Below are 20,394 nucleotides of genomic sequence, written 5' to 3' on the forward strand. Positions count from 1 at the left end.
TAAAGCTGTAGTGAATATTGTTTGTCATTTTTGTGTAGAGAAAGTAAATACAACCATTTTAGGTGTATGAGAATTTGGCTCTAAAATTAAGAATTTTAGAATTCAGCTGTTAATTCTTGGCCTCTGTAAAATTATAATAGTACTGTATGTGTAATTAGTTACTAAGGATCATTGTTTAGAGTCTATAATAATGCATATAACTGTATAACAATAATATCTATATTATACATTGCACAATGAAAAACACTTTAAATATAACTTAGAAAATGAGTTAAATAGATTGCTTTAATGGTGTAAATTAGTTTTATCCTATGTTCATCTATAAATATTACATTTTGTCATTTTAAGGTGTGTTTAAAAGCTATGAATTATACAAAACTTTGGTTTCATTTTGGTTGCCCTTTTTGTGCTTTGCTTCTTAAAAGTTAGGTGAGCAAGAAGGTGACCAAGAAAAACATGAAACAATCCCCTGAATCAGTTGACTCTTCTGCCCTACTCTGCCTAACAATTTGATAAGTGATTGAGGTAATATTGCTTTTCTTCCTGTGTTACCTCACCTTGTTTCTCTGTGCTTGGTAGTATTCTTAGACAATTTATTCTTTTATTCTCTCATCCACTTATTCATCTTTTCAGCAGAAGTTTATCAGGTGGTGCTGCATGTTGGCTGCTGTGCTTGGCTCTAAGGATATAGAAATGAACAAAGCAGACACTGACCCTGCTCTCAGGAACTTTCTGCTTTGTGGAAAAGAGAGTCAATTAACTAGTCTAGCTACAGAGGAGGTGAAAAATGAGATGATAGTAGATTGTGCTATACTGTGGAAGCAGATAGCACAAGAGACACTTAACTAAGCGTGGAGAATTTGGGAAAAGCTTGTTTTTGTTCACATCACCAAATTATTTGATCCTCTGCAAGTCTATATTTGGTTAGACATTTCAGATTGTATTAGTTTCCTACAGTTGCTATGATAAATTGTCACTAATTTATTGGCCTAAAGCAACAGAACTGTATTCACTGGTAGTTTTGGAGGCCAGAAGTTCAAGATGAGCCCATCAAACTGGGAGAAAACTAGTGTCAACAAGGTCAGACTTCCTAGGAGAACTCAAGAGGAGAATCTGTTTTCTTGCTTTTCTAGCTTCTAGAGATGCAACTCCTGTATTTCTTGACCCATGATTCCTTCCTCCACCCTTGAAGCCATGGTAACACTACCTTATTTTCTGTAGTAAACTTCTTCTGCCTCCTTCATGTAAAGATACTGGTGATTATATTTAGTGTCTACCCGAATAATCCAAAATAATCTCACAAATTTAACATTTTTAACTAATCACATCTGCAAAGTTCCTTTTGTCATACAAAATAACATTCACAGGTTCTCAGGGTTAGGACAAAGATATTTTGGAAGCTACTATTCAGCCTATCACACTGTCCCATCCAGAATTAGTATTCATTGGAGGGCCTAGTATTCATTCATGGCCTAGTCCCTTGGCCATTCACCTGAAACTATCACATCATTTTTTGTTAATCAGCTATACCCCAATACAAAATAAAAAGTTTTTAAAAAACTAAGTACTCATTAAATAATTGTCTGAATATGTAATCTAAGATAGTTTTTATAAATTATATGATCAGATAGTTTATACTTATTTTAGAAAAGAAGGCCATTCTTTATGAAGTACTAAATATTTAGTGAAGTAATAAAATTGTATTTCATAGTATTATAAAGTATTTTGCATGAAACTCAAAACCGGCCTGCATTGTATAACTACTGCACATATCATGATAGTATATGGACAGGATTTAAACCTCTGAGTCTCCTGTTTGTCTTACAGCAGTTTGTAGCCCTCCATGCCCATCTTAACCTGAGTCTCATGTACACAGATGTATCACTTCATGAAAAGAAAAAGAATTACTCAGTTGGCTTTGAAATGCTTATATGTCCAGATCTCTGGAGAACAAACCTGTACTTCCTATATATCATCAGTACTACTTTGGCCTAAACAGTGGTTAGGCCTTGGTAGCCTGCTGTTTAGTTCCCTTCTCCTGGGCTCTTCCTCTACAGTTGTGGTCGTAGAGAACAATTTTTCCTGAAAGGAAGGGAACCTACCAGCCAAAAGGAATGCAAAGAAGGGGAGTATTTCAAGAGAAAAGTTATTCAAGAGAGATGAGAGTATGTTACTTTTGTAACATACTGTTACAGCTGTCTTTAAAATCCCCTTTTTATCCAAAAGAAGCTCCACCTTCTAGTACAAAGCCTGACAATGTTGATTCTATTGACCATTGTTCTTTTTTTCCCCCTAATCCTAGGGAAGAAATAAAATGAGGTAGTTGGGAAAGAAAAGTGTTAAGGACTTCCAAATGATAGGTTATGTAGTCAAAACTTGTGAAAACTTAGGGGTGAAGTAGAATATAAAGACATTACATCCCAAACTACATGAAGGAACCCCTAAGTTGTGAGGGGTAAGGTAATAGTATAAGAAAAGTTAGAGTGGAGATAATGCCTAAAGAAAAAGAGATACATGAACCAGCAATTATTGAGTCCCATTATCTTTCAGAAAATCTGCTTGATTCTTTTCCTTCAATGATTCTGTTTGGGTAGTGAATTTTCTTTACTGTAGAAAGAATTGAAGCTGTGAAAAGTAAATTGATTTTCCAAGGTAATTCAGGTAGTGAATGGCAGCGCTCGTGTTTAAAGTCTAGTTTGTCTGAATCCAAAATCCATTGCCTTTTTGATATCCCACCCTTTTCCAGGGTGTCTGAGTTTGTTATTTAATCAGAATTACATGGAAGAGATGGGAAGAATAATTCTTAAAATGTCAAATCACTCTCCTATAAAGGATTTTTCCACAGCTGTAGAAATGGGGCCTTAGGGTGTATGATAGAATGTGAACCAGATCCATGGAAAATACATCTTAACTCTACTCTTTTTCCTTTCCCTGCTGAGTTTCTAGGAGAAAACGAGTGTATATTGCTTTTCTGTTGATATTCATAGTGCTTTATTTCTGTAGGATAATCTCACATAAATAGTCTTTCTTTCACATTTGGGGTAGATTTAATAGGGTTAGTTCCAAAAGGTTTTGACTAATGCAACCTGCATAGGTATAAGTTAAATTAGTTTTGCTGCTGCCAGAATGTGATCAGCTCTTAAAGAGTGGTCTACAGATTTTCTTTTTTAACTGAAAGATTGATTCTCTCATTCTTTTTCTGAAAATTAGAAAAGCTCTTATAATTTCATTTGCATGTTGAGATTTTCTATTATGATTTGTATTCAATTTAGCACACTAAAATATGAAGCAAATCTGTTCATTTAATCTGCTGGTGCCTGAGCCAGTATCTCTAGCCTCTGCAGCAAGAGATATCATACCTTCATGTGTGGATGTGCTTGAGAGCAATTGTTTGATTATAGTTCTTATTACTATAAATCAAAATCTACAAAGAAAGCCTCTTCTATTCCTGCAATTCATATTTATATAAATAGAAAAGTAATGGATTTTGAGAAAGGTCCAATAGGTTTGAGCTTCTAGAATTATCCCAAGAGTATAAGACCAGATTGAAATATTTCAAGGTGTTTTGGAGTGGGTGTTGATAAAGTATTTCCATGTTTGCTGAGTGCCTCTGAGCTGGTAGATTCATACTAATAAAGGCAGAAGCCAGGAATACTTATAATATGCTTAATTAACTCTAAGCTTATTTAATACCATGGTCCAGATGAACTCTAGATATGGAGGCATAATACATATAACTCATTAAAAAATAATTTGGATTTCTCTAATCTATATTTGCATAAAGTTCAGGTCCTTGTCCTGAAGGTATTAATTATTTTCTAATATTATTGTTGAAAAATGGATGCCAATGAAAAAATGGTAATTAGAAGACTGCTGGCTAACATCATTCAATTTCACATAACATACGCATGCCAATTATGCCATGAGATTTCTTTGTTTGAGGAAACACCCTTTTAAAAAAGGATTTTGATAATAAATAAATAAATAAATTAGATCTTGGCTGAGAGCCATTAAAAAACAATAAACAAAATTAACCTATTTGTCTCTGTTTATATAAATTGGAAAGGTAACTTGCTAGCGCCTTTATGTTTCCATAGGGAACAGGTTATTTTTACTTTGATCATATTTTAGAACTCATTTTCTTAAGGGTAGTATGTGTTATTTTGAGAAAATGTATGCAGAAAATTAAAAGAATCTGATTAACTCTTATATTTGATGAAATTTCATATGACATACTTCTGGAATTTTATGGTGAATTGCTAACAGTGAACAATTCTAGAAAATCAGCATTCTAGCAAAGAAGCTATAATAACATCCTAAATAAGAAACAGCAACTTGAGCTGAATGTACTATGGGAATTTTTTTCTTCTAATTTTATGCATGGCATATTCAAATTTTTTCACTATTTCATATGTATATATCAGGCCTATTTTACATTAAGGAACAGGTCAGTGACCCTATCTAATATTCTTAATATTCATATAAAAAATAGGAAAGATGGAGAAGTGGAGAGGGGAGAAATTACAAAGGAGTAGGAGTGGGGAAGCCAACATTCAGCATTTACCACCCTCCTCCATTCTAGGCACTATGCTATGTGCGTAACCCATTTTACCTGGTTGCACAGGATGAAGCGGAGAAGGCAATGGCACCTCACTCCAGTACTCTTGCTTGGAAAATCCCATGGACGGAGGAGCCTGGTAGGCTGAAGTCCATGGGGTCACTAAGAGTCGGACACAACTGAGCGACTTCACTTCCACTTTTCACTTTCATGCACTGGAGAAGGAAATGGCAACCCACTCCAGTGTTCTTGCCTGGAGAATCCCAGGGACGGGGGAGCCTGGTGGGCTGCTGTCTATGGGGTCGCACAGAGTCGGACACGACTGAAGCGACTTAGCAGCAGCAGCAGCAACAGGATGAAGACTCTACTTTGACTTTGTTGCTATCTGTCAGGATAAGAACAGCAGACTAAGTCAGGTGTGGCTTGCACTGTGTCTTATTCCAAATATTTATCTACTGTGTACATTGGTGGGGCTTTTCTGGGTTATGCTTCTTAATTCATCCCTTGTTGTTTAGATTATTCTTAGGGGAAAAAAACCCTTAAAAACATCAAATTATATTTTTTGTATTTCCCTCAATTTCTTATTGTGGAACCTGAGACTCCTCTCAAAATTTCCACAATTACTTCAGGACATCTGGCATAACTTTTTTCTTCTTTTTGCCCTGATTCTTGCTCCATATTTCTAAGGTAATGTACACTGCTAAAATATTGTGCACATAATACTTTAAAGGAACTTTAAGGCTACTGATAGTGTGATGGTCTCTTGATGGTGGTCACTAAACTGAATTATGCCAAGGCTATGCTGAACTGAAGCTTCTTTGACGTGGCAAAGCTAAAGTTATGTTTGATGCTGAGAAAGCTCCATCTGGCCATTCTGCTCTGTGCTTGGAGACAGAGAAGGCCATTTTCTCACCTTTGTGATTTACTTGAATCCATGTGTCCCAGATTGTAGTTGCTTCATGCTCCTAAGATCTCATGGAGATTTTGGTGAAATAGCTTTTATTTTCTCTTGAAGCCAGTTTCCCTAGAATATAGACATGAGGCTAAGACTGAGCTAACGAGTAAAGCACCTGATTATAACTGCCTTCTCCTCATAACTTGATTGAACATCATTCTCAAATTGAGCTGAAATGCCTCATGCTTTAGAATAAAGTGCTTTCTAGGTGGAAATACCATTGAAATAAATTCCTGATGGCCTTAACTCATTCTCCAGGAATTTCAGTAATATCCGAATTGTTCTTTGAGCAAAGTGTATGGCTAAACTGAGAACAAGCCACTCTTTTCTCTACTCATATGAAGTTCATGTGTTATAAAGCTGATGTACCGTGGCAGATCCAGTAGTTCTTTACCTGTGCCATTTAACTAGTGTTATTATTATTAGGAAATGGGGTTAGGTCATGTTAAAAATGGGTTATTTGAGTGTGTTCTCATAAAATTTCCTTAGTGCATATCTTTGAGAGACATTTCTATTTAGCTGAGGACATTTTTGCCATTTTGGGGTTAGGTTGTTATTGTTCAGTCACTCAGTCGTGTCCGACTCTTTGTGACCCCATGGACTGCAGCACTCCAGGCTTTCCTGTCCTTAACCATCTCCCAGAGTTTGCTCAAACTCATGTCCATTGAGTTGCTGATGCCATCCAACCATCTCATCCTCTGTTGTCCCCTTCTCCTTCTGCCTTCTATCTTTGCCAGCATCAAGGTCTTTTCCAATGAATCAGATCTTTTCATGAGGTGGCCAAAGTATTGGAGCTTTAGCTTCAGCATCAGTCCTTCCAGTGAATATTCAGGACTGATTTCCTTTAGGATTGACTGGTTGGATCTCCTTGCTGTCCAAGAGACTCTCAAGAGTCTTCTCTAGCACCACAGTTTGAAAGCTTCAGTTCTTCAGGGCTCAGCCTTCGTTATGATCCAACTGTCACATCTGTACATGACTACTTGAAAAACCATAGCTTTGACTATATAGACACTTGTCGGCAAAGTAATGTCTCTGATTTTTAATATACTGTTTAGGTTTGTCATAGCTTTTCTTCCAAGGAGCAAATGAGTGAGTGACTGAAAGTCGCTCAGTCATGTCCAACTCTTTGCTACCCTATGGACTAAACAGTCCATGGAATTCTCCAGGCCATAATACTGGAGTGGGTAGCCTTTCCCTTTTCCAGGGGATCTTCCCAGTCCAAGGATCAAACCCAGGTCTATTGCAGGTGGATTCTTTACCAGCTGAGCCACAAAGGAAGCTCAAAGAGCAAGTGTCTTTTAATTTCATGGCTGTAGTCACCATCTGCAGTGATTTTGGAGCCATCCCCAAAATAAAATCTGTCACTGTTTCTGTTGTTTTCCCATATATTTGCCATGAAGTGATGGGACCAGATATCATGATCTTCCTTTTTTTGAATATTGAGTTTTAAGCCAGCTTTTCACTCTCCTCTTTCATCTTCATCAAGAGGCTTTTCAGTTTCTCTTCGCTGTCTGCCATAAGGATGTGTCATCTGCATATCTGAGGTTATTAGTATTTCTCCTGGCAATCTTAATTCCAGCTTGTGCCTCATCCAGTCTGGCATTTCACATGATGTACTGTGCATAAGGTTTAAATAAGCAGGGTGACAATATACAGCCTTGACATACTCCTTTTCCAATTTGGAACCAGTCCATTGTTCCATGCCCAGCTCCAATTGTTGCTTCTTGAACCTGCATACAGGTTTCTCAGGAGGCAGGTAACGTGGTCTGGTATTCCCATCTCTTTAAGAATTTTCCACAGTTTGTTATGATGTACATTGTCAAAGGCTTTAGTGTAGTCAATGAAACAGAAATAGATGTTTTTCTGGAATTCTCTTACTTTTTCTATAATCCAACAGATATTGGCATTTAGGTTAGGTAGAGGATCTGTATGCAGTTTCCAGAGAGCACAATAGGGTGTGGAGAGAGCAAAGTTTAGTTATCTGAGAGTTAATACTCTAACAAGTTACAGGATGATCTTGAAGTGCTAAGATAGACAGTGAAAATATCTAAGGTCACAGCTTTGTATACTTAAAGTCATGAAGATAGGAAGCAGAGAGTCAGAAGTACCATCTGAATAATACAAGGTTTCTGAGACAAGCAGATAGGTTGCTGTCTGTAAAGTTCAGATAAGCAACTAATCAATATGGCAAATGGTAGCTTATTAATAGTAACAGATAGGATTTTTGCTGGACAGTGACACATACGAGACTGTCAATAACAATGAATATGAGCCAATGCATGTCAAGCACAGAGGAAAGCTTGAGATGAGGTCTCCTTGACAACAACTGGAAGGCGGTCCTTTTAATCTAGAGTGTTGAAAGCTGGTTTTGTTTGTTACTTGTTTTTCTTCCCTCATAGACAAACTTACCTGACATAATTATTACATAAACTTTAAAAAGTAAACTAAATTTTATGAATTTTAGAGGAGGAGACAAATCAGCCTTAGGCAAAGCTTGTGCATTTTCCACATCCAGGAATCAAATTTAGTCACATAGTAAGTACTGTAGCAATGCAAGAGACCCAGGTTTGATCCCTGGGTTGGAAAGATTCCCTGGAGAAGCAGTTGGCTACCCTGTCCAATATTCTTTACTTGGAGAATTCCATGGACAGGGAAACTGGCAGGCTACAGTTAATGGGTTCACAGAGAGTCAGACATGATTGAGCAACTAACCCTTTCAGTAATGACAAAATATTTACCAGATGGAACTTTTAGAATCTAGAGCACCCAGAATGGGAGTTTCTCCTACCATGAAGGAAAACATGAGGCAAACAATAATTTTATTGCAGGTGAAAATTTAAACCTGTTTTATAGATAGAATCCTCTTGTCTAGATTTACCCTGGAGAAGAAATATACCCCTGCCTTTTGTATACTGTGTATTGGTACTGGCACTGTCTCGAAGCTTGCTTGGAAAATAAAATGTATAAAAATGTCCACTGTCTGCTTAGTATTGTGTTAACACTATGGGAATACAGAATGTAAGGAAAATATATTTAAAAATGTATCTGTGCTTACATTCTAATTTTGGAGACGTAAGGTTGTGTCATCCAAAGATGGCCACAGCCATGTCTCTTATCCTGTGGGCTCTTCTGCAACGTAACTTTGCCACTCTCTCATCAAGATATGGAGTCTCTCATCAACATACATGATGGGAGATATTCAAAGCAGGAAATAGCAATCAGTTGAAGTCTGAGAGTTACGGAAGAACAAATACTGTTTGGGGAAAGTATATTAGAGACAGCCCATCTTATTTCATTTGAGTTTTGATTTGAACATTCTTTTTTTATGGTTAGTGGTTTAATATAATTATTTTGATTTACATTAATGAACTAAGAGGATGTTCACATACCCCAGAGAGATTATATTATTTTAAGAAGTCATATTTTTTTCTAATAGGCTGAGTACTACTTGGGGATATTGACTTATGACAGAGAAAAATCAGAGTTAACAGTGTACTAACAGTAATATGAAGAGGTAAGACAGATGAATATGATTCTGATGAGCCTAGAACTTTAATACTGGTTAGATTCCAGAGAAATATAGACTTATAAATTCTTCCCATCACAAACACATAAATCTTCCTTATGCTCTCCCACTGTATTATTAAGGTCCTTTGGGGTGGTAAGAAACAAATATGTTTGGATCTCTACTCATGATGTGAGTTCATTATAGGTTTACAGGAAAAGAAGGAAAGCCCGAGAAGTTGCTTCAGTAACCAAACACCCAGGCCTAACACAGGCCTTAGAATGTCCTCAGAAACTTTTAGTTGTCCCATTAGAGGCAAGAGGCCACTGCCTCCTTTTTGAGTCACCTTGCTGTTCCATTTATTTCTCTACTTTCACTTGTGACCATTTCTTGCTTTCCTATTTTTACCTTCTCACTTCTGTTTACTTATGATATCCACTTTCTCATAGTCTTGCTTATTTACTTATTTCTGTGGATCTCTTAAATTCCTTTACTCTCTGATCTTTCTCTAACTGGGTTGGATAGTCAAAGCCAATTTTAGTATGATCTTAATAAGTTCAGAAGACTCAAGTTAAGACATGATCTACTCTGCTGGCCAACTTTTGACAACTTCATTCAGTCGAAAACTATGAACCTGGACAAAACTCAGGGTCATGATCAGCTCTTCAGAACTCCACTATGCAGTTCATTGTTAATTATTCTCAGCTGGTATATTCTGATCTTAAAATGTGATAATGGGGTATTTATCATAAAATATGATAGCTGAAAACATAGGAGGGAAAACAACCCTTCTGAGAGGTCAAATTCTGAAACAAGTCACCTTTCTTTTGCTTTGCTTAGTCTGGCCATTCTTACACAGAGGTGATGAATGGTATCTGAATGTACAGCATTTAAATGAAAGTATCCCATCTTTTGGAGTCAATAACTATTTAATATGGTTCTGTATTCATTACAATTTTATTTATTTATTTATTTGGCTGTGTAATAATCTGTTTTATATAATAATATACTAGAACCAATATAGTATTGTAAAGTAAAAAAATTTTTTAAAAAGGAGATGCAGTATACAATTTATTTTAAATCTCTCACCTTTTTGTGTGTGTTCCTTGTTGTTAACAATATAATTGAGAGATCAAAAGGAGTATCTCTGAGGATAGAATAAAAAATTTAATGGTTGCCCAATATTCCTCAAGGCAAAAGTATTCTTATTTTAGCACTTGGCTCTTCTGTTGTAAACTCTGCATTTGAAAGAATCAGGCCACAGTGTAGAGTTGACATTCTTTCTTTCTTTCTTTTTTTTCTGGTTCATTGGTTGTAAGAAAATGAAGGACAGCATCAACACTCCCATGCTGTCACTATTGATGAATTCAATACCATCCGGAGAGCTGGCTTTGGCAGTTACTTTGTAAGATTGGCTAACCAAAGTCCTTTTATATATCTGGAGAGAATTCTGAGAAGAAGTTACTGATTGAAAGGATTGAGTGGCATATTTCCTGAAATATTTTTTAAATAGGGTTGAGTAGAGTTCAGACTTAGCTTATCTTCTTCAGTTTGTTTTGTTTAATATCAGGAGAGTATATTACATGCATCCTGAACACAGTACAGGTCTAATGATGTTTCCTTTTCACCTGGAAACTTCTCCTACCACTTGCCTCTGAGCTCATTTAGACATCAAATCTGTTACGTGTTGGAATCTGGGGTTAAAAAATGAAAAGGAAGATATCTAAATAAGATGAGAACAGTCTAAAAAAAAGGGAGACAGATGTAAGCCAATAACTGATTTGATGAGTTATACCTGTTATGATAAAGCTCTACCACAAGTGTAGTAGAGGTATAAAGGATAGAATGAGAAAGGAACTCAAAAGTCATTTATGAGGAATTTCAGTCAGAAGATAGTTTTTGAACTGAGACCTGCCTCCATTGATTGAGAACTTATTAAATACCATGTACCAAAGTAAATATTTAAACTACTGTTCTCATCATACTCCATCAAAGTTTTAGGAGCTGGTATTATTATATTTTTACACTAATACATAATTATTATTCAGATAAAGTCATTGTCCTAAAGAATTTAGTTCATGTGGCCAAATTCAAATAGCTAGTAAGTAGCTACATGTTTGACATGTATAGAAATCCTTTACAGTTTTTCATGAAAACTAAAGATTCTGAAAGTGGATATTGGATTGCTGTCCAAAACTTAAAGTCTAATATCCTGAATATTGAAATAGACAGAATGGATAATACACTCTTCTATTCACCCTACTCCCTCATACAAAAGAGGAAAGCAAGACTGGAATAGTTTAAATGATGTGCATAAAGTCTTAGAATTAATAGTTGACAAACTAGGGGCCAGAATCCTGATATTATGGCCCAGACTCCTTTCCATAACACACGGATGTCTGTTGAAATTAAATCTTCAAATACGAAAAATATTTGGTGACTCAGGTGGTAAAAAATCTTCCTGCATTGCGGGAGACCTGACTTTGATCCCTAAATTGTGAAGATCCCCTGAAGAAGGGAAGAGCTATCCATTTCAGTATTCTTGCCTGGAGAACTCCATGGACAGAGGAGCCTGGCAGGCTACAGTCTATGGGTTCGCAAAGAGTTGGACATGACTGAGTGATTTTCACTTTTTCCTCTCTTCTCCTTTCTCTTTAGAACCGAAATATCAAGGATGGACACGTGGAACTTGAGATGTCAGTTTCTTCTCCCTGGTTAAGAGAAAAATAGGTTGAGTAGTTTTGAATCTCAAACATTTGCTATTGGTGTGGCTATATACACGTGTTGGGGGATAAGAAGCTATCATATATAAATGATCAAATAATCGAAAGTGAGATAAAGTTGAGAGTCAGAGGAGATGCCCACTGGACTTGATGCTGAGAAATAAGCATAAATTGAGACAGTCTTGGGCAAACTGGAACATATGGGTTTCTATGCATTGGGAAATAGAGTTAATCAGGAAGTCCTAATGATTTGTAGGGGTTGAGCTAAACCATAGGCCAGTAATTAGCATGTAACTGTGCCTTTGCTCCCAGGGTCCCACCCCTATCTTCTAGGAGAGAGATTCCAATACATATATCTATTAGTTAATGTCAAATTCATACCTTGCCTTTTCTCTTCTCTCATGTCAGTTATGAAAGAATTTGTTTCCATTAGAGTGACCCTTCATTTTAATAGTATACAACCATGTCATTAATTTGACTGTTATGCAGCTGATTTAAAGATTGTTTTATGGATTTCCTTGACCTTTGTAAATTCATTCTATTTTACCTAAGCAAGGGCCTTAAAGACTTTTTCTAATCTGTTCTCCAAAAAATGAGTCTGTTTTTTTCAGTGTCTCTATTTCAACTTGTGGGTGTCTAGGTTCTTAAAGATAAGAAACTAATTGTTATAAGTTGAATTGTATCCCACCAGTAAATTTCAATGTTAAACCCCAATCCTCAGTACCTCAGAACATGAACTGTATTTTCAGATAAGGTCCTTAGAGAGGTGATTAAATGAATGTGAGGTCTTGTGGATAGGCCCTTATTCGATGTGACTAGTATCCTTATAAGACAGGAAAATTTGGACACATGGAAAAACTCTAGAAATGTGTGTGTATATTTGTATAGAGAAGAGACCATGTGAGTACACTGTAAGAAGGCAGCCATCTGCAAATCAAGAAGAAAGGTTTCAGAGGGAAACCAGCCCTACCAATACCTTGATCTTGGACTTCTAGCCTCCAAAACTGTGAGGAAATAATTCTTGTTGTTTAAGTCATCCACTCTGTGGTACTTTATAGCAGCCCTAGCAAGCTAATACATGAATTATCATCTGTTACTGCTTTTCTTAAAAAAATCAATTTGTGTACTCTTTCTTTTCATTTCTAGATCCACAAACTCCTTCTTAGCGTAGTTTTTACTAGAACAATTCTTACTATTTTACCCCATGTTTATCCTTACAGTGTTATTAAAGTAGTCCCAGCAAGAGTGGAGCATTCAACAAATTTATATATTGCATATTAAACAAATAGTCCTTGAATTCTTACTATGGTTCAGGCACTTTTCAAGCATTATGGTGGATCCCAAGATGCAATTTGACTTTAAAAAGCATTAAAAATAATATCTAAAGATTAGATACGTATAAGTATTACAGCTATTTTTTGGCACCCATTATTTAGCATATGATAGTAACTTCTTTATGACAACTATATTGTAAGGGAGGGAAGCCCATGTATTAAAAACAATGCTTTTTTAAAAAGTTAGATTTAAAAATTACTCTGAAATGCATTTTCTTCAAATATAGAAATTAATAAATTGATTTAATGATTCTTATGTGCAAAAGTTAGTCTCTAGTTAGTTTGCTGTTTTTTATTTAAAAAAGTCAAAATTGGAGCCTCTGTTTCAGGCGCTTTCACGTGGTAGATGTCCTTAGATGATGTTGGAGAGCATTCAGCTGTCCATTGGCATAACTATAATATGGAAACCTTGATGAAGTTATCAATATCTCATTGAAAATAGTTGTTGTAAGAACTTTTTTTCCCATTTAGCTCAAGATGACAAAATCAGTCTTAAATCTGCCTGGCTTGGTAAGTTTCAGGGATACAATGATTGTTCATTGTCCTCTTCTGTTGTGTTCTGCAATGGAAAAAGTATGAGCTAATCATTTGGTAGTCTAGTAGCACTTTAGCTGTCACTGGATAAAAGTGACTTTCTAAGTTAATGTTCTTTTCTTATTAACAAATGTCAGAAACTGAGATAAGGAGAGAGCTTGAGGTTGGAATTTTCCTCCCATAGGAACACATCTCTTAGTTCTTATGGGTTTAGCACACTTTTAATATTTTAATGAAGGCTTTTCATGTGCCTATGCTATTTAATATTCCAAATTAAGGTCTATTCTCTTCCTGATATGCACATGTAACTCCCATTATGCACCATCAAGAGAAGTGTGGTAGAAAAAGCCTCTATCTGCATGGAACAGCACATGCCTTAAGCACAGAAGGTCAACAATTGTGCTTTGACTAAGCTAAGGCTTCTTAATGAGAGCTTCAATGCTTCAGTAAGTGTTTTACATTTTAGTCAAAGCACCAGAGTTGGATAATGATAAGTTTCAATATGTTCTCAGTCAAAAATAATTTCATAGTTATTCTAATGTCGTTCTTCACTTCCAAAGAAACAACACATGTGATCCGCGATGTGAGGGTTACCTCAGGATTTTCAGAAAAGCACAGACTTAAGCTTTAATGGCTAGCATAACTTGGTTCTAACTGCAACAATATTTCCATTTAGACCCAAATGACCTGAATTTGCTGGTTTCTAAAGACTGGTGGTCTACGACTAGGAGAGAGAGATTGAAAAATCTAGAAGTTATTTGGCTATCTTAACCAATAGTTGATTAAATGAAAAAAAATAACTAGGATAAGAATTACTTAAGGGGGAAAATTTTTCAGCAATATATTGTAATTTCTAGGGATGAATAAAAGAATGTGTTTGGGCCAACTACAACTTGAGAAAATTTGATTTTTGGTAAACTTTCTAGACTTTTTTTTTTGGCCTTCCAGAACAAATAATCAGAAATATTTCTCTACTTAATATTCTACCCACTTAATAGTGTTAGTATGATCCTCAGAGAGCTGCTTCTATTTATTATTGTGAACATGGAAAGTATCTGGATCTTTCATCCAAAAAAATCATATCCCTTACTTAAGAACAGTCAAGGAATAGATGTAAATGTCTACCTGTCTATTAAGAAATGTTGAATTGACTCAATCTTGGAGAAAACTGATGAAGAGGACAACCTAATGATATATTTGAGATAGTCTAAGCTAGATATATAGAAATAAGATTATATCCCCAGAAGTACCACAATTGGAACATAATTGTTCTAAGATAAGGCACTGCTCCCAAGTGCTAAAAAGGCCAAAGGGACCCAGGAGATTACAAAGCACATACCCCTGATTTTATAATGAGGAAGCTGAAGGCTCCCTGGCTTATCATGAGTTATTACCTGTTCATGTCTTACTGTGAATTTTATCAGATCCTTACAAAAGGTGTGCATGTGTGTGCTCAATCTCTCAGTCATGTCTGACTCTTTGACTATAGCCTACTAGGCTCCTCTGTCCATGAAATTTTCCAGACGAGAATACTAGAGTGGGATCCTACTCCAACCCAGGGATCGAACACATGTCTCCTGCATCTCCTGCACTGCAGGTGGATTCTTTACTGCTGAGCCACCAGGGAATCCCTTTACAAAAGATAACTGACTATAAATGTTTTGTTAGTGGAAAGGTTGTTTACAGCTACTTGGGATGTGTTCCTATATACATAAACTACCACAAAACTTAGGAGTATAAAGCTACAACCATTTTATTATGTTCATGAAATGATTTAATGACAGGGAGTGATTTAAAGGTTTGAAAGTTGAAAGAGGTTGGGCTGGAGGATACCTCTTCAAGATTCTTCACTTACATTGCCTGGCACCTAGACTGAGATGACAGATGAACGGAGCTCAGCTAGGATTGTTGGTTGGTGGATCTACCTGACTCCACTCCAGCATAGCAGTCTTGTAATAGATTTGTTAAACAGTTGCTTAGGGCTCTAAGAGCAAGTGTTCCAGCAAAAAGATGGAAGTTACATGGACTTTTGGACTTTCTTATGACCTAGCTTTGGAAGTCACATAGAGTATTATACTGGTCACAGTAGGCACAATCTTGACCACATTCAAGAGATAAGACTTTGGATCCTGCCTATCAATGGAAAGAGTGTCAAAGAATTTTTTTTAATGTGTTTTAAAACTGCATCAGAGGGGGATGGAATAGAAAAAGAAGACAGTGAAAATAGTTTAAACTCCAGATAAGCAGTAAAATTGATCATAAGCTTTATCTATTGCTGTATCTAGTTAGACATTTTTCATTTAGAAGAAATAAAGGAAAAGAAATATCCAAGAGATGAGATCTCTGTATTTAACATTTAGTTGTATTTTTTGGTTAAATAATATTTTCTCTCAGGGCTTATACAGAAAGCTAGGATCTGGTATCTTTATGACAACCAGAGTTAATGACTGGAAAATGAACATTTAGAGTAAAAAAAGTGTGAATACTTAATCCATGGTGATTTTTTAAAAACTATAACTCAGGATATCTTGCCTAAATGTTTAAGGTTGATGTGAGTAAAAGTTGGATAGATATACTTTTTGCCTGTTGGGGTCCAGACTGTCTTTTAGACTTGTCTTTCCATTTCTTTCTACTATAAACAAGCAAGGTTATAAGTCTTACAGTTAAGACAAAGTAAACTGGCATAGCTTTTAAAGAGGATGAATGATAAATGAGAAAAAGGAATCAACTTACTCAGAATGGATTCTTTAACCTAGTCTAGATTCCTTTTATTCCTTACCTGAATGAGTTTGGTTGCTCTACTGGCAATATCTGCTGAATGAGGCAGGTTTCCTGAAGTAGGACATTTGGACCTATAGCAAGAGTCATTTAAATGGTCAGGAAAGGCTTGAATAAAATGTGGCAGGTTATATTTTTATCATCCATATTAGCTAGGTTAAAGCCCTTGAAACTGAAATGGGTTACATGTTCTTTGAGGGAAAGTTAAGCTAGGGATCTGTGGGTAGCCATCTTTTGTTGTGGATAGGAAGAAGCAAAGAGAGGTGAGGATGATGGAACTGGGGATTAAGGGGAAGAGATGGAGAGACAGAGAAGCAGAAACTGCCAGAAATGCAACAGACATGCAGAGAACTAGAGGTGACTAACAACCTAGCACCACATAAAGGTAACCAGGTGACTCTGCCTTTCCCAGTAGCTTTCCAGTGCTTGGTTTTTATCATTTATTAAGTGTAGAAAGGAAGGCATCTTGGTAACCCTCATTTTAGTTAAACAGTCATACACTAAATAATTTATTTACCATAGGACTAAGACTCACTTTTGTTATGTGTAAAGCAATGTGCTGAGCATTATGGATTTAAATGTGGTTTCATGTGTGCTAAGTTGCTTCAGTCATGTCTGATTCTTTGTGATTTTGTGAACTATCACTCACCAGGTTCCTCTGTCCATAGGATTCTCCAGGCAAGAACACTGGAGTGGATTGCCATGCCCTCCTCAAGATCTTCCCAGGGATTGAACTCACATCTCTTACATCTCTAGCATTGGCAGGCAGGTTCTTTACCACTAGCACCACCTGGGAAGCCCTGAAATGTAGTTAACAAATATGAATTAGATACTAATCTTTTCCTAATGGAGACCACAATTGAAGATAGAAACAAGATATATGGTAGTTCCTGCTTATCTATGGTTTCATTTTCCATGGTTTCAGTTAACCACCATCAACCATGGTCTGAAAATATTAAATGAAAAATTCCAGAAATGAATAATTTGTAAATTTTAAATCACATGCTTTTCTGAGTACTGTTATGAAATCTCACACCTTCCCACTCTGTTTCGTCCAGGATCCCCAACCATTGATGTTACCTGCTCCTGATATCTAATCATTAACACTGTCATGATGTCCTTGATGATCCAGTATCACCTGAAGCAGCTGGCTCTCCTTCTAACCTATCATCAGAAGGTCAGCAGTAGCCTAATGGCACATCACCCTGCCCAAGTCACTCACCTCATTTCATCTCATCACACAGGCATTTTATCCCTTCAGATCATCACAAAAAGAAGGGTGAGCAGAAAGCTAGGACCTGGTATCTTTATGACAACCAGAGTTAATGACTAGAAAAAAAAAAAAGGTATATATAAAGTTAGGTATTATCCTAGTTTCAGGCATCTGCTTACGGTCTCAGAATATATGTCCCCTCAGGTAAGGGGGACTGCTGAACACAAATTATTGCACTACAGTGTATAATATATAAACTAGCTTAAACAGGGAAAGAATCATTCATTCAACACTGATCAAGGCACTTGAGATATGTTTGTGATCAAATATATAAATACTTGATAGAGTGAGAGATTTAATCATGAGAATATCATGAAGAAAATTTCAGATAGATAAAGCCATCCCTGAAGTGTCCCATAGTGGAGTGTGCATGGTATATACAGGAAATCGTGAAGAGATGAGTACACATTCAGTAGAACTACAAGGGAAAGAGGAATAAACAATAAGGTTAGAGAGGTAATGGAAGTAACAACTCTATAAGTCTTTTCATACTACTGTGTACTGTAACCACATATAATAAGGGAAAATGTTAGTGATCAGTTAGGAGGATGTTGCAAAAATCCACACAGGGAAATAATTGTGGATGAGACCAGGTGATAGTGATAGAATTATTAAGCAGTTTGATTCTGGGTAAAGTCTGATGATAGAGCCAAAAGGATTTTCTGATGAATTGGAAGGGTTTGTGAGAGAAAGAGACATTTCAATATTTTACTCTGAGCAACTGCAATGATGGTGTTCTCACCTGAGAGGAAAGAGGCATTTTGGTTGGAAGATCAAAGTTCAATTTTGGAAATGTTTGTTTGAAAAATCTATTAAACTTTCTGGTGGAGATATCAAGTAGGCAGTTGGTCACACGGGTCACTTATATTGAAAATAAGACTGGAGAGGATAAGCCGATGTATGATTCCATGGAAAATAAGTGGTATTTGGCTTTTCCGGGTGGTGCTAGTGGTAAAGAACCCTCCTCCCAATGCAAGAGACATAAGAGATGCAGGTTCAATCCTTGGGTTGGAAGGTTCCCTGGAGAAGAGCATGGCAACGCGCTCCAGTATTCTTGCCTAGAAATCCCATGGACAGAGGAGCCCCATGGGCAGGCGACAGTCCATAGTGTTGCAAAGAGTCAAACATGACTGAAGTGACTTAACACACACAGAAAGCCATGAGATTGGACGGCTCACCAAAGAAGTCAGAACAGATAAAGGACAAAAGATGATCAGAGTTTAAACTATGGAACAGCCAAAATTAGAAAGTCAATCCAAGGAGAGAGTGCTAAATGTGCAAAATAGAGATTGTTTTATATAAAATAAAGAGAGATTACTTTGAGTAAGGAAAACTTCATGGATGAAATAGCATTTGAATTGAGTCCTAAGAATAGGAGGGATTTTCAGTGTAAATCAGATCAGATCAGTCGCTCAGTCGTGTCCGACTCTTTGCGACCCCATGAATCGCAACACGCCAGGCCTCCCTGTCCATCACCAACTCCTGGAGTTCACTCAGAATCATGTCCATCGAGTCAGTGATGCCATCCAGCCATCTCATCCTCTGTCATCCCCTTCTCCTCTTGCCCCCAATCCCTCCCAGCATCAGAGTCTTTTCCAATGAGTCAACTCTTCGCATGAGGTGGCCAAAGTACTGGAGTTTCAGCTTTAGCATCATTCCTTCCAAAGAAATCCCAGGGCTGATCTCCTTCAGAATGGCCTGGTTGGATCTCCTTGCAGTCCAAGGGACTCTCAAGAGTCTTCTCCAACACCACAGTTCAAAACCATCAATTCTTCGGCGCTCAGCCTTCTTCACAGTCCAACTCTCACATCCATACATGACCACAGGAAAAACCATAGCCTTGACTAGAGGGACCTTTGTTGGCAAAGTAATGTCTCTGCTTTTGAATATGGCGTCTAGGTTGGTCATAACTTTCCTTGCAAGGAGTAAGCGTCTTTTAATTTCATGGCTGCAATCACCATCTGCAGTGATTTTGGAGCCCAGAAGAATAAAGTCTGACACTGTTTCCACTGTTTCCCCATCTATTTGCCATGAAGTGATGGGACCAGATGCCATGATCTTCGTTTTCTGAAAGTTGAGCTTTAAGCCAACTTTTTCACTCTCCACTTTCACTTTCATCAAGAGGCTTTTTAGTTCCTCTTCACTTTCTGCCATAAGGGTGGTGTCATCTGCGTATCTGAGGTTATTGAAATTTCTCCTGGCAATCTTGATTCCAGCTTGTGCTTCTTCCAGCCCAGCATTTCTCATGATGTACTCTGCATATAAGTTAAATAAACAGGGTAACAATATACAGCCTTGACGTACTCCTTTTCCTATTTGGAACCAGTCTGTTGTTTCATGTCCAGTTCTAACTGTTGCTTCCTGACCTGCATACAAATTTCTCAAGAGGCAGATCAGGTGGTCTGGTAGTCCCATCTCTTTCAGAATTTTCCACAGTTTATTGTGATCCACACAGTCAAAGGCTTTGGCATAGTCAATAAAGCAGAAATAGATGTTTTTCTGGAACTCTCTTGCTTTTTCCATGATCCAGCAGATGTTGGCAATTTGATCTCTGGTTCCTTTGCCCTTTCTAAAACCAGCTTGAACATCAGGAAGTTCACGGTTCACATATTGCTGAAGCCTGGCTTGGAGAATTTTAAGCATTACTGTACTAGCGTGTGAGATGAGTGCAATTGTGAGGTAGTTTGAGCATTCTTTGGCATTGCCTTTCTCTGGGATTGGAATGAAAACTGAC

The sequence above is a fragment of the Bos indicus genome, chromosome 21 (assembly GCF_029378745.1).
Source record: "Bos indicus isolate NIAB-ARS_2022 breed Sahiwal x Tharparkar chromosome 21, NIAB-ARS_B.indTharparkar_mat_pri_1.0, whole genome shotgun sequence".
Lineage (NCBI taxonomy): Eukaryota > Metazoa > Chordata > Mammalia > Artiodactyla > Bovidae > Bos > Bos indicus.